General features: G+C 37.3%; 1 pseudogene; it reads right to left on the bottom strand.

The window, feature by feature from the left end:
• Positions 1-7,449: 7,449 nt before the first annotated feature.
• LOC125282821 (40S ribosomal protein S15a-like) lies at positions 7,450-11,047 on the bottom strand (annotated as a pseudogene).
• Between the last annotated feature and the right edge of the window lie 245 nt (positions 11,048-11,292).

Consider the following 11,292-nt stretch of genomic DNA (forward strand, 5'->3'; position numbering starts at 1 on the left):
GAGCCTCTGCCTTCAGCTCAGGTCATGCTCCCGAAGTCCTGGGATCAAGCCCCATGTTGGCCTCCCTGCTCAACAGAGAACCTGCTTCTGCTTCTCCCTCTCCCTCTGTTGATCCCCCTGCTTGTGCTCTCTCGCTCTCTCTCGCTCTTTCAAATATATAAAACCTTAAGAAAAAAAGTGGGATATTGGGACCCCTGCGGGGTCAATCAGTTAAGCATCAACTTTTGATTTTGGTTCAGGTCACGATCTCAGGGTCATGAGATTGAGCCCCACGTCGGGCTCGGTGCTGGACACGGAGGCCGCGAAAGATTCTCTCTTTCCCTCTCCCTCTGCCCCTGTCCCCTCTAAAAAAAAAACAAAAAAAATACTGGGATAATAATAATATGTATTCTAGAATATTGTTATGATTCTTAAATGACACAGTATATACAGATTCTTTCATAAGTGCAAAGTAATTGTTATGATAGCCTTTGGCAGACTTATTATCCAGAACACTGTCATTGAGAGGAATACTGAACATTTTTATACCTTTACAGAGAGACTGCCCAAAGGATTTAGCATGCTAGTACACATTTAGAATACATAAAGATATTTTAATGGCAGTGATGGTGGTACACAGTATTTTCCAAACAAATTTTACCATGGAGTCACTTATATAAGGAGATGATTGCTATTTTGTAAAACACATCCTAGGACTGATCTTCAACTAGCACATTTTGGGAAAGAATTAATCTGTATATTGTAATTGGAGAGGCAAGATAAAACAGTGACTAAGAGCCCATGCTCAGGAACCAGAATGAATGTAAATGCTGGCTTCACTCTTTCGTAGCTATGTAACCATGCTCTACCTCGGTTTTCCAATCTTTAAAATGGGGACAACAAGAGTTCCTACCACACAGGGTTTTATGAGGTTAAATGAGTCAAATGTAAAAAGACTTAGCATAGGGCGTGACCAACTCCTAGAGGACAGGACTTTCTTTTTATGTATCCTTATACCCCCTGCCCAGTACAGTGTTTGGCAGATAAATGCCCACGAGAGTGAATGCTCATTCATTTGTTTAAAACATATTTACTAAGCATTTACCTGTAGCTAAACAACAACCGCTTTTAAAGAAACATTAGTAAGTACTCACATATCTTATTACTTTACAACATAGTCTTAAAGTCTAAGACGTGTATTAGTCATGATTGCGATTGGTCCATACAAACTGTTATTACACTGATAACACAACTCAACCAAACGCATCCTGTAATCTAAATCACAAAAGGTCAAAATGCTGATCCCCCAGAGGACATTTCCTCATGCCGATGTGACCTATAACAACTCTAACCAAGTCACCAGGTGCCATATAATACATATGAATCTAGAAATATGTGCTTTGAACAGTAGTTTTCTTGAAATGAAAAGATAGTTTTACTTTTCCAAGTTATTACAGATCCCCTGAGAATATTATGTGGGAGTAAACAACCGTTATATGAGTCAAAGATATAACAATCAGTTCATGACTCTTTCTCTTCCTCTCCCTGACCAACTGGAGACAGTTTTACTGTCATTTGCATTCTTTCCGTTGGACGGCAAGGGAATAGAGAAGATGAAATTAAAACTAGTCAAACCTGTTCTATCCTAGATATTTTTCTCAGGTTAGGTGGCAAAGGAGATTTAAAGGAATGAATAAACCCCTTTAAAAAGTCCTTGCCACAAACACAGATAACTGAAAAATGAATTTTCATTCATTTTGATAAAATCAGTCATAAAAACAAATTTTGGTTCACCAGCTAAAAATAGCTCTCAATCAAACACATAAAGGCTTTCTGTAAGCTCTTGTAAAATTGAAAGTGCCAGGAATGGTTCACTAATTTGTAGTTAGTGTTATTTGCCAAATATAGCCAACTGTAACTTTTATATACAGTAGGTCGATGGAGATAAAAATCCCCAAGTCCAAAAATGTAACCATAATAAATGGAAGAGTTTACTTTTCCCACATTTGTGAGGATAAAAATGAAACTCTTTCGGTGTTCAGACCAAACTCAAAACAAAATCCCTCAACTTCTGTTTTAGAATTTTGATGCCAATTTTTAGCTAATGAAGTAACAATCCACAGCACTGTTGCAAAGTTTAAAAAAATGGGGTTTTACACAAACACTGACAGGCCCTGACCATCAGCGGCACTAGAAGGCGCCACCATAATTGCCGGCTCCTCAAGACATAACTTCTTTTGGGCTAAGCAGGCGAGCCAATATTTTGTATTTTAATTAAGAAACCTGGACTTTGTTTATAATAATTGACTGTTAGGTCAGTTCTTGCCAGGATATACTTGTAAAAGAGAAGTTTTGCCTCAAGTAAGCTTTCATTTAAGATTTTGGAACAGATTGTAAATTGGGGATTGAAATCTTTTTCAGTCATTTATTTGAGCTTTCATTGTGATACCAACAGTTTAAGAATAAATTTGTGTAGATTTCCAACCTACTCCTCCATGGTCATACATATTTATTTGCTCCCTGAAGAAAACTTCTAGTCAAACTGATGAAAATACATTATCTGCTATGAACACGAAACCCACATTGTTTCCCTCATTAACTAATTAGACCTGAAAAGAGGTCAATGCTTGCATAGTGTTATGAAACATATCAATCAGTAGCCAAGAGAGAGTAGAACACTGAAGAGACCATCTGACAACAGGTAAAATAGCTTAGATGTGAGACACCCATATAGTAATTTTGAAAACATCTCTTTTGGGCTGTTCAAATTAAAGTGTTCTATACAATAAATCCTTTCAAGCTCCTATTGTCAAAAATATTTGTCTTCTCAATCATAATTATGTTTTGGCACATGTGATAATAGCAATATTACTTAATATTGTTTTAAAAGCAAATTAGAGGCAGAATACATGTCTAAAGTATACCTCTAGCAAAAGAGGTTCCAAAGGAAACCAAATGGAACACTGCCACCTTTTGGTTACATAAATTGTAAAGTTGTAGACGTTTACTGTAGGGTTTTTCAATGAAAATATTTAGACATACTTGCAGCTTTTAGAAATACAAATCCTATCTCTGTTGATATGAAAGTATCCATCTTTAAATTTTCGTTTCTCAGTTGTGCTTCTTTAAGTATTTCAGTTTTCATTTTACAAGTCTGTCCCCAAACTCTTGAACTTTAGTACCTGGAAACAATTCTTCCTGTTTATTTTGTAAAGAAGGGCGAGTAATGACCTCATAATGAAAAACACAAAGGGACTTTTATATCCTAGGGTTCTGTCGTGAACATTTCTATTACTTCTCTTTATACCAAACCACACCACTACCTTACAGAACAGGATTTTGCAACGACACACTCAAATTCCCCAAAGCACTAATTGCATTTCTTTCAGCTAGAAGGATTTATGCCTTCTCACCCCAGGAGTGTTTTATGTATACAGTTTTAAATTATAGGGTAAAAAAATGATACAGTAGGTGCCTAGACACATATAGGGAGTAATTGGTGGGTGAGAAGAAATGAAGGGCTATATATAGACATAGATTTCATTTAGGGCAAGATCTGAAGTTATGATGTCTAAGTATGGGGAAAAAACAAAATAAGGAAAATTAAGAGTGGGAGAATCGACAGCCCCTTAATAAATAAGGCAAATAAAGGAACTAGTTGAACAGCAAATTATTCAATTTTTTTCAGCCCAGTTCCCACAATGTGGTTGACTCTATTGATAAACAGCCACTCAGGATATAAAAGTAGAATAACAGTAAATAACATATAGTCAGGATAATAGAAAAATATATATATATTTATATGAATTTAAATAACAGGTATAGAAAGGCTTAGGTGCCAGCAACAAAGAAGAAATGTAAAATCAGAGATCTGTAAAGTGACACCGTAGATGTGCGGGGGGTTATCAGGCTCAGGTAAAACTTCATTTCTCGGGGCTGAAGATTAAATGTCCATCTGGGATATGAACATGACCTTGGGACTTATGTGACATTATACGTAGAATCTGAGATCCCTATAAAAAGCTAGGAGACTCAAAGAGTGACCCCTGAATGGGAGAGAGGAAGAATAGCATCACTACACCTGGGGAAGTCTGGGGAAGTAACAAGGATATTTAATTCAGCCTGAGGATCTAAGGGAAAACATAAAATTCTCCTTTAAAGATGAAAACCGAAGACTTCATTGTAGTCTTTCAGGATGATAGTAGAATCCTCAAGTCTAGAAGTAAAAAGCCAGTCCTAAACCAACTGAGCAAACATGAGTACATGCTAGGAGTACATAACATTCCTTCAACAACCTATGGTCCATAGTATTCCAACAGGCGGTAAAATCCTTACTGAAGAGAAGTTCAAAATCAAAAGCTACAAACCATATAAAGAAATGATCTAACATAAGCAGGAGTCTTCAAATAAAACAGCAAGTAGGATAACACATCCCCAAACTGGAGGCCATGAAATCAACTGAAGTAGACTATTTTAAAAACTATGCTTAAAATAGTTAGAGACGACAGAGCTAGAAACCATAATTAAAAACAAAACAAAACAGGACATTGAGGGGAAAAGGAGGATCTGAAAAATAAATTAATAGAAATAAAAAATATAATCACCAAAATTTAAAAAATCAACGAGTTATTTAAATGACCAACTGGACACAGCTGAAAGAAAAATTAATAAACTAGAAGATCTAGGAGGCTTACCCATATATACACAAAGAAAAAAAAAAGGAAGCTATATGAAAATGAAGCATTGGATATCTCTGCAAAATATTATGGCAGGTTCTCTTCAACAAACTTAGGGTGTTTGTAATATTTATAAGCCAATTTCAAGACCAACTACCCTACTATCCACCACTATTGTACTCTCAAATATTGCTTGAAATAATCGTTGAAAAATTTTTATGTGCAAGTTCCCAAATAATAAGCATGGCTTTCAAACTACTGAAGTTAAGAATTTTCACACATTCTACAATGGAGAAATTTGAATTGCTCATGAAAATTCTAGCTTCTGCTTTAGGTCCTCATGAGTACGATAGGCAACCTCAGAAATGGTTCCTGGTATTCACGACCTTGAATAATCACCACCTTCAGTGTGGGTTGAACTTACGGACTTGCTTCTAAGGAGTAAAACACAGAAGTAATGGGATCTGTCTTCCAATATTAGGTTAAAAAAAGATTGTAGCTTCCCTCTGGGCTGCTCTCTCTTTCTCACTCTCTGGCTCTCTCTTGTGAAACACCAGCCATCCCGTTGTGAGGACATTCAGACAGCCTATGAGGTGAGAAATTGAGGCCTACTAGCAACCACATGAGTGAACTTGGAAGTCGATGCTCTGAGGCCTATCCACAGCGACATGAATGATCTTGGAAGCAAACCTCTCCCCTCCATCCATCCCCATCGAACCACTGGACGATACCACTGGTGCCACCAACAGCTGAACTGCAGCCTCATAATAGACCTTGAGCCATGGGAATCTACTTGTGCTGGGGTCACATTCTTGACCCACAGAAAGTGTAAAATAATAAACGTTTGTTGTCTTAAGCTTCTAAATTTGGGGGTTATTATGTAGCAATGGATGGTTTCTTTTTTAAAAATTTTTTGAGCATAGTTAATGCATTAATTTTACATAGTAGTTAATACATTAGTTGAAATACAATAATTATCAGTTACATACATACAATGTTATATTAGTTTCAGTGTACAACATAGTGATTCAACTTCTTTATATGTTATGTTATGCTCACAATTATAGCTACCATCTGTCACCATATTACAATACCATTGACTATATACCCTATGCTGTGCCTTTTATTCTCGTAACTTATTCATTCCATAACTCAAATCCTATACCTCTCGCTCCCCTTCACTCATTTTGCCCATCCCCCATCTCTCTGGTAACCATGTTTTTTCTCTGTATTTATAGATCTGATTCTGCTTGTTTGTTATTTGGTTTTGGTTTTTTTTTTTTAGATTCCACATATGAGTGAAATCATAGAATATTTGTCTTAGTTTGACTTATTTCACCTAGCATAATACACTCTTAAGTCCATCCATGTTGTCATAAATGGTACAATCTCACCCTTTTTTATGCCTACATAACACTCCAGTGTATATATGTGTGTATTTGTGTGTGTGTGTGAATACGCATATTTACATATACACACACAAATATCACATCTTCCTTATCCATTCATCAATGGACACTTGGGCTGCTTCCCTATCTTGGCTATTATAAATAATACTACAATAACATAGGGGTCCATGTATCTTTTTAAATTAATGTTTTCATTTTCTTTGGGTAAACACCCAGTAATAGAGTTATTGGATCATATGGTATTTTTATTTTTAATTTTTTGAGGAACCTCCATACTGTTTTCCACAGAGGCTGTACCAATTTACTTTCCCACCAATAGTGCACAAGGGTTTCTTTTTTTCACACCCTCACCAACACTTGTTATTTTTGTGTTTTTGATTTTAGCCATTTTGATAGGTGTGAGGAGGTATCTCATCGTGGTTTTAATTTTCAGTTCTCTGGTAAGTGATGTTGAGCATCTTTTCATGTGTCTATTGGCCATCTCTAGGTCTTCTTTGGAAAATGCCTATTTAGGTCCTCTGCCCATTTTTTAATCAGATTATTTGATGTTGAGTTGTATAAGTTCCTTGTATATTCTAAGATTAACCGCTTATTGGATTCCTCATTTGCAAATACCTTCTCCCATTCAATAGGTTCCCTTTTTGTTCTGTTAATTGTTTCTTTTGCTGTGTAAAAGCTTTTTATTTTGATATATTCCCAATAGTTTATTTTTGCTTTTGTTTTCCTTGCTTAGCCGACATATCCAGAAAAATGTTGTGATGGCCAATGTCAGAGAAATTACTGCCTGTGCTCTCTTCTAGGATTTTTATGGTTTTAGGTCACACATTTAGATCTTTATTTTTGAGTTTATCTTAGTGTGTGGTATAAGAAAATGACCCAATTTCACTCTTCTTCATGTGACCAGTTTTCCCAAAACCATTTATTGAAGAGATTGTCTTTGCCCCATTGTATATTCTTGCCTCCTTTGTCATAAATTGACCATATAATCATAGGTTTATTTCTGGGCTCTCTATTCTGTTCCATTGATCTATGTGCCTATTTTCTGTACCAGTTATCATACTGTTTGATGACTACGGCTTTGTAGTATATCTTGAAATCTGAAACTGTGATACCTCCAGCTTTGTTTTTCTTTCTCAAGGTTGCTTTGGCCATTCACGGTCTTTTGTGGTTCCATACACATTTTCGTTTTATTTGTTCTAGTTCTGTGAAAAATGCTCTTGGTATTTTAATATAGATTGCATTCAAATTGATTCTTACATGGATAGTATTTCCTTTAATTTAGGAAAATTATTCATATTAGTACCTCGATATTTTATATTGTTGGTTATATTGTTAAATAATGTCACTTGATAGTCCAGTTTCTAAAGAATATGGATCTGCCATCAATCAACTCTAGAGATACTAATATTTTAACTTTTTTCCCCCATTGAGGCATTTTATTTGCATGTATGTATTACATCCCTAGAAAAAGAATCCCAGGATTTTCCCTCCTGTGCATTTCCATTTTGCTTCTTCATGGTCCATGATGCCAGTGATGTCATCAGTACAATAAAACCAAACTGGCAGGGTAAGAGCAGATTATTCTGCCATTATTCTAAATCTTTGAGTTGTACATCAAATCTGGGGCTAATCACTCCACACTTGTTTAACTTGTCCATGAGGTTCACAACAATTTTCCCAGCTAGTGATCGTCAATGATTTCAAATTCACCAATGTAGCCAAGCTTCATCCTCACAGTTAGAAACTAGACCATGGCCTAATAAGGACCTGGCATTTGCCTCTCTTTATGGCATTGTTAATGCTCTGGAGAACATCTGCCTACATATTTACGCACACTATTATGGTGGCACAGAAAGATGGTGGAAAGAGCTAGAGATATCAGCGTTTTTACTCATCAAAGAAATTAGTATCAAAATCTGTTTTCTGTTTTAAAAAATGACTAAGAAACAAGCTATTTAAAGAAATTAATCTAAGGGATATGCCATCCATACATTCCTTGAGAAAATTTAATCTAAGGATATAGGATAAAGTAAACTTCGAATGTTAGCTTAGAACTTCCATAATGCTAACATTGAAAACACTGTCCCATCTCTAAATATGTCCCTATTTAAAACATCACATAACATTTTTATTTTAAAATTTAGTACCAGGGGGTGCCTGAGTGGCTCAGTCAGTTAAGCATCCGACTCTTGGTTTTGGCTCAGATCATGATCTCATGGGTCATGGGATCAAGCCCCGGGACAGGCTCCACAGGGAGTCCGTTTGAAGATTCTTTCCCTCTGCCCCTCCCCCTACCCACACACAGTCTCCTTCTCGCTCTCTAAAATATATAATTTTTTTAAATAAAAAATTAAAATAAAATAAAATTTAGTACCAGGGAAACATGTTTTTTCTAGAATTGCGTTCATTCATTCGTACAATAGTTTATTTATTGTCTTACCATAAGTTAGGCCTTTAGGTTGGTCCTGAGAATACATTTGTTAGAAAAAAAAGTGTCTGCTCTCACAGAAGTAGCTGTCTAAGGAGCAAGCAAGCATCAAACACGGATCAAAAGGAGAAAGATGTTAAGGTGGAAGTTTCAACCGATACCTTAAAATGACAGATATCAAATATCAACAAGAAGTGCTAAACAAACATAAAAATCTTCAAAGGAGGTTTATAAAAACAAGTTAAACTTGTTTAACTCAGAAATCGACAAGGATCAAAAGTAGAAAATACTGCGGGTGTGTTGTGAATTCCTCCTCCTTTTCTGGGGAGACAATTGGGGAGGGTGTCTGCCTCGAACATCAAACTCAGTTACAAGGAGTTGATCTACACAGCAAGGACTTGCAGTGGCTGGTTTTCTACTATGACCTAGAAAATGTAAAAGCAAGACACCACAGACTGTCTCCTCTGGTGATGGGCAAAGGGAGGTAGCCGAGTTGAGATGGGCCTGTATTCCCAGAATTTGACATAAAGCAAAAGATAATTTGAGGGTTTTCTGTAGACCAGATCTGGGCCACGGAGCAGGGAGAGTCAGTGTGCTGAGCTGGGTTAGAGCCTAGCCCACAAGGCTACCTAAGGAGTGACCTGGCTACAGTCAGTAGAAGTTAAAAGCCACCCTGGGCTTCTTAGAGCCTACAAAAGAAGCAAGCACAAGTGAAAGCGGCACCTACATCAAGATAGTAAGTGAGAGGTCCCAGGTGATGGAGAGTAGCAGCAGGTCTAAATAATCCGCAGATGTACTTTACAAAAGAAGAAGGTCCGGAGACTAGGAAGCAAGCACATGGAAACTCGCAACCTGCTGCTCACTTCCCTACATTAGTTACCTGAAGCTGCCATAGCAGATTACCTCAAACTGCTGGTTTATAACAATGCACACCACACAGTCCTGAAGGCTAGAGGCCTCAAATCAAGGCCATTGCTCTCTCCAAAGTCTGTAGGGGGAGAATTCTTCTTTGCCTCTTCCAACTTCTCCTGGTTATCAGTAATCCCTGGCGTTCCTTGGATTATAGATGTATCCCTGCGTTATCTCCCTCCCTCCTCTCACGGCTTTCTCCCTTGTGTTTCTGTCTCTCTTCTTCTAATAAGGATACTGGTCATATTAGATTTATCCAGTACGATCTCATTACAATGAAGTACATCTACAAGGACCCTATTTCCAACTAAAGAGGCATTCTGAGGTTCTGAGTGGACAAGAATTTTTGAGGACACTACTGAACCCCATACGCTTCCCTACCTCCCACCATTCAAATTCCCAGAGTGGTCAGAAAAGGTAGGTAGTGGGGTGGGAGGTGAGCAGTCAATGAGAAGAAAACATTCTGACCATTTCACCTTCAACCTCTCCCCCGACTCCTCGCTCTCTTTTCTGGCTCAGTCCTACCTTTTCATCTTATGCCAGCCTTGGCCTTTCTGTCATGTTCACAAGCTCTCAGTTCCTCAAACTGGCCACACTCGCTCTCTTGCCATGGGGCATTTACACTCCTGATCCTTGTACTTGGATTACTCTTCTGGAATACAGCTCTGCACTGAAATTATGCCCATTCCTTCAAAATTCATACGAAATATCACTTTCTCAGGACCCAAAGGCTGGTTATCAGTCTAGAACCAGTCCATGGCAAGGTTTTTATGAAAAAATAAACAAAACATTAGCTATGGTAATCGTGATACAACAACTGAGATCAATAAATTGATAGATGGATAGATGCATATGCATGTATATATCAATTAAGCACAGGCATTAATATAATTGCAAGATGTGCTTTCTTGAGAAAGACTGCTTTTATTTTTTTATTCTGAGATTTTGCCTTTCTTGCTTTTTTATGATATTAAAGTGCACTTTATTTTAGCACTTTATTATGTTAGCAGATGGCAGGGATTTTTTTTTATTGTCCTTAATTGTCAAAAATACATAAAAATTTTGAAAGCTGACAACTTTATGTCAGTAAAATTAGAAATTTTATTGGCTTATGAAACCAAAAAGTCTAGGAATCACACAGAATCTAATGATAAGACTTCCATATGGGCCACTAGAGGAGTGGAAACATGGAAAAATACTCGATAATAACAAAAGTACTCTCCTTTCACTACTATCGCCTATTATCCTGTGTGTTTTACTCTGTTACCCTCACAGCTACTAAACCTATTATTCCTATACTTACCTTTGATCCCTATCCCGTTTCTCAATCCATTCACTCACTGTTGTCTTACTCATCATAGTCCAAATGACCACTTGCTCCAGAACCGTCCTTCGTAAAGTCTCTGAATTCCTTACTTCCCTAAATTTTTAATGTTCCCATCTCACAAATCCATTTCTTTGGGTCGCACCTAGTGAATGTGTTCACAGAGTCATGCTGTCGCAGCTGGGCTCTCCTCACTACACCACGAGGCATTTATTACTATTACCAGGTTGTTGACAGCACTCTCTTTACAGTGGCTTCTCCAGGCTAACCTAGTAACCTCAATCTCCCATCCCAATGCAACACCCTCTTCAGCTGATGTCATAATCTACTGAGAACTCTTCACAAACCTGAAATTAATTCCCTTTCTATCTTAAAATGATTCTGTAATCCCATCCATTTTCTTTGTCTTTCCTGTGTCATGCAAGAAGTTGCCTTGAACCTCTCCCATCTCCTATGCTTGCAACGATCCCATACCGCATTCTGCTTTGCCTACGATCATCCTCTACCACCAATTCCCTTTCCAATGTTTTCTACCATCTGCCTTTGTCAGCCATTGGACAAATATAC

Source organism: Ursus arctos, unplaced genomic scaffold, assembly GCF_023065955.2.
Source record: "Ursus arctos isolate Adak ecotype North America unplaced genomic scaffold, UrsArc2.0 scaffold_29, whole genome shotgun sequence".
Taxonomy (NCBI): domain Eukaryota; kingdom Metazoa; phylum Chordata; class Mammalia; order Carnivora; family Ursidae; genus Ursus; species Ursus arctos.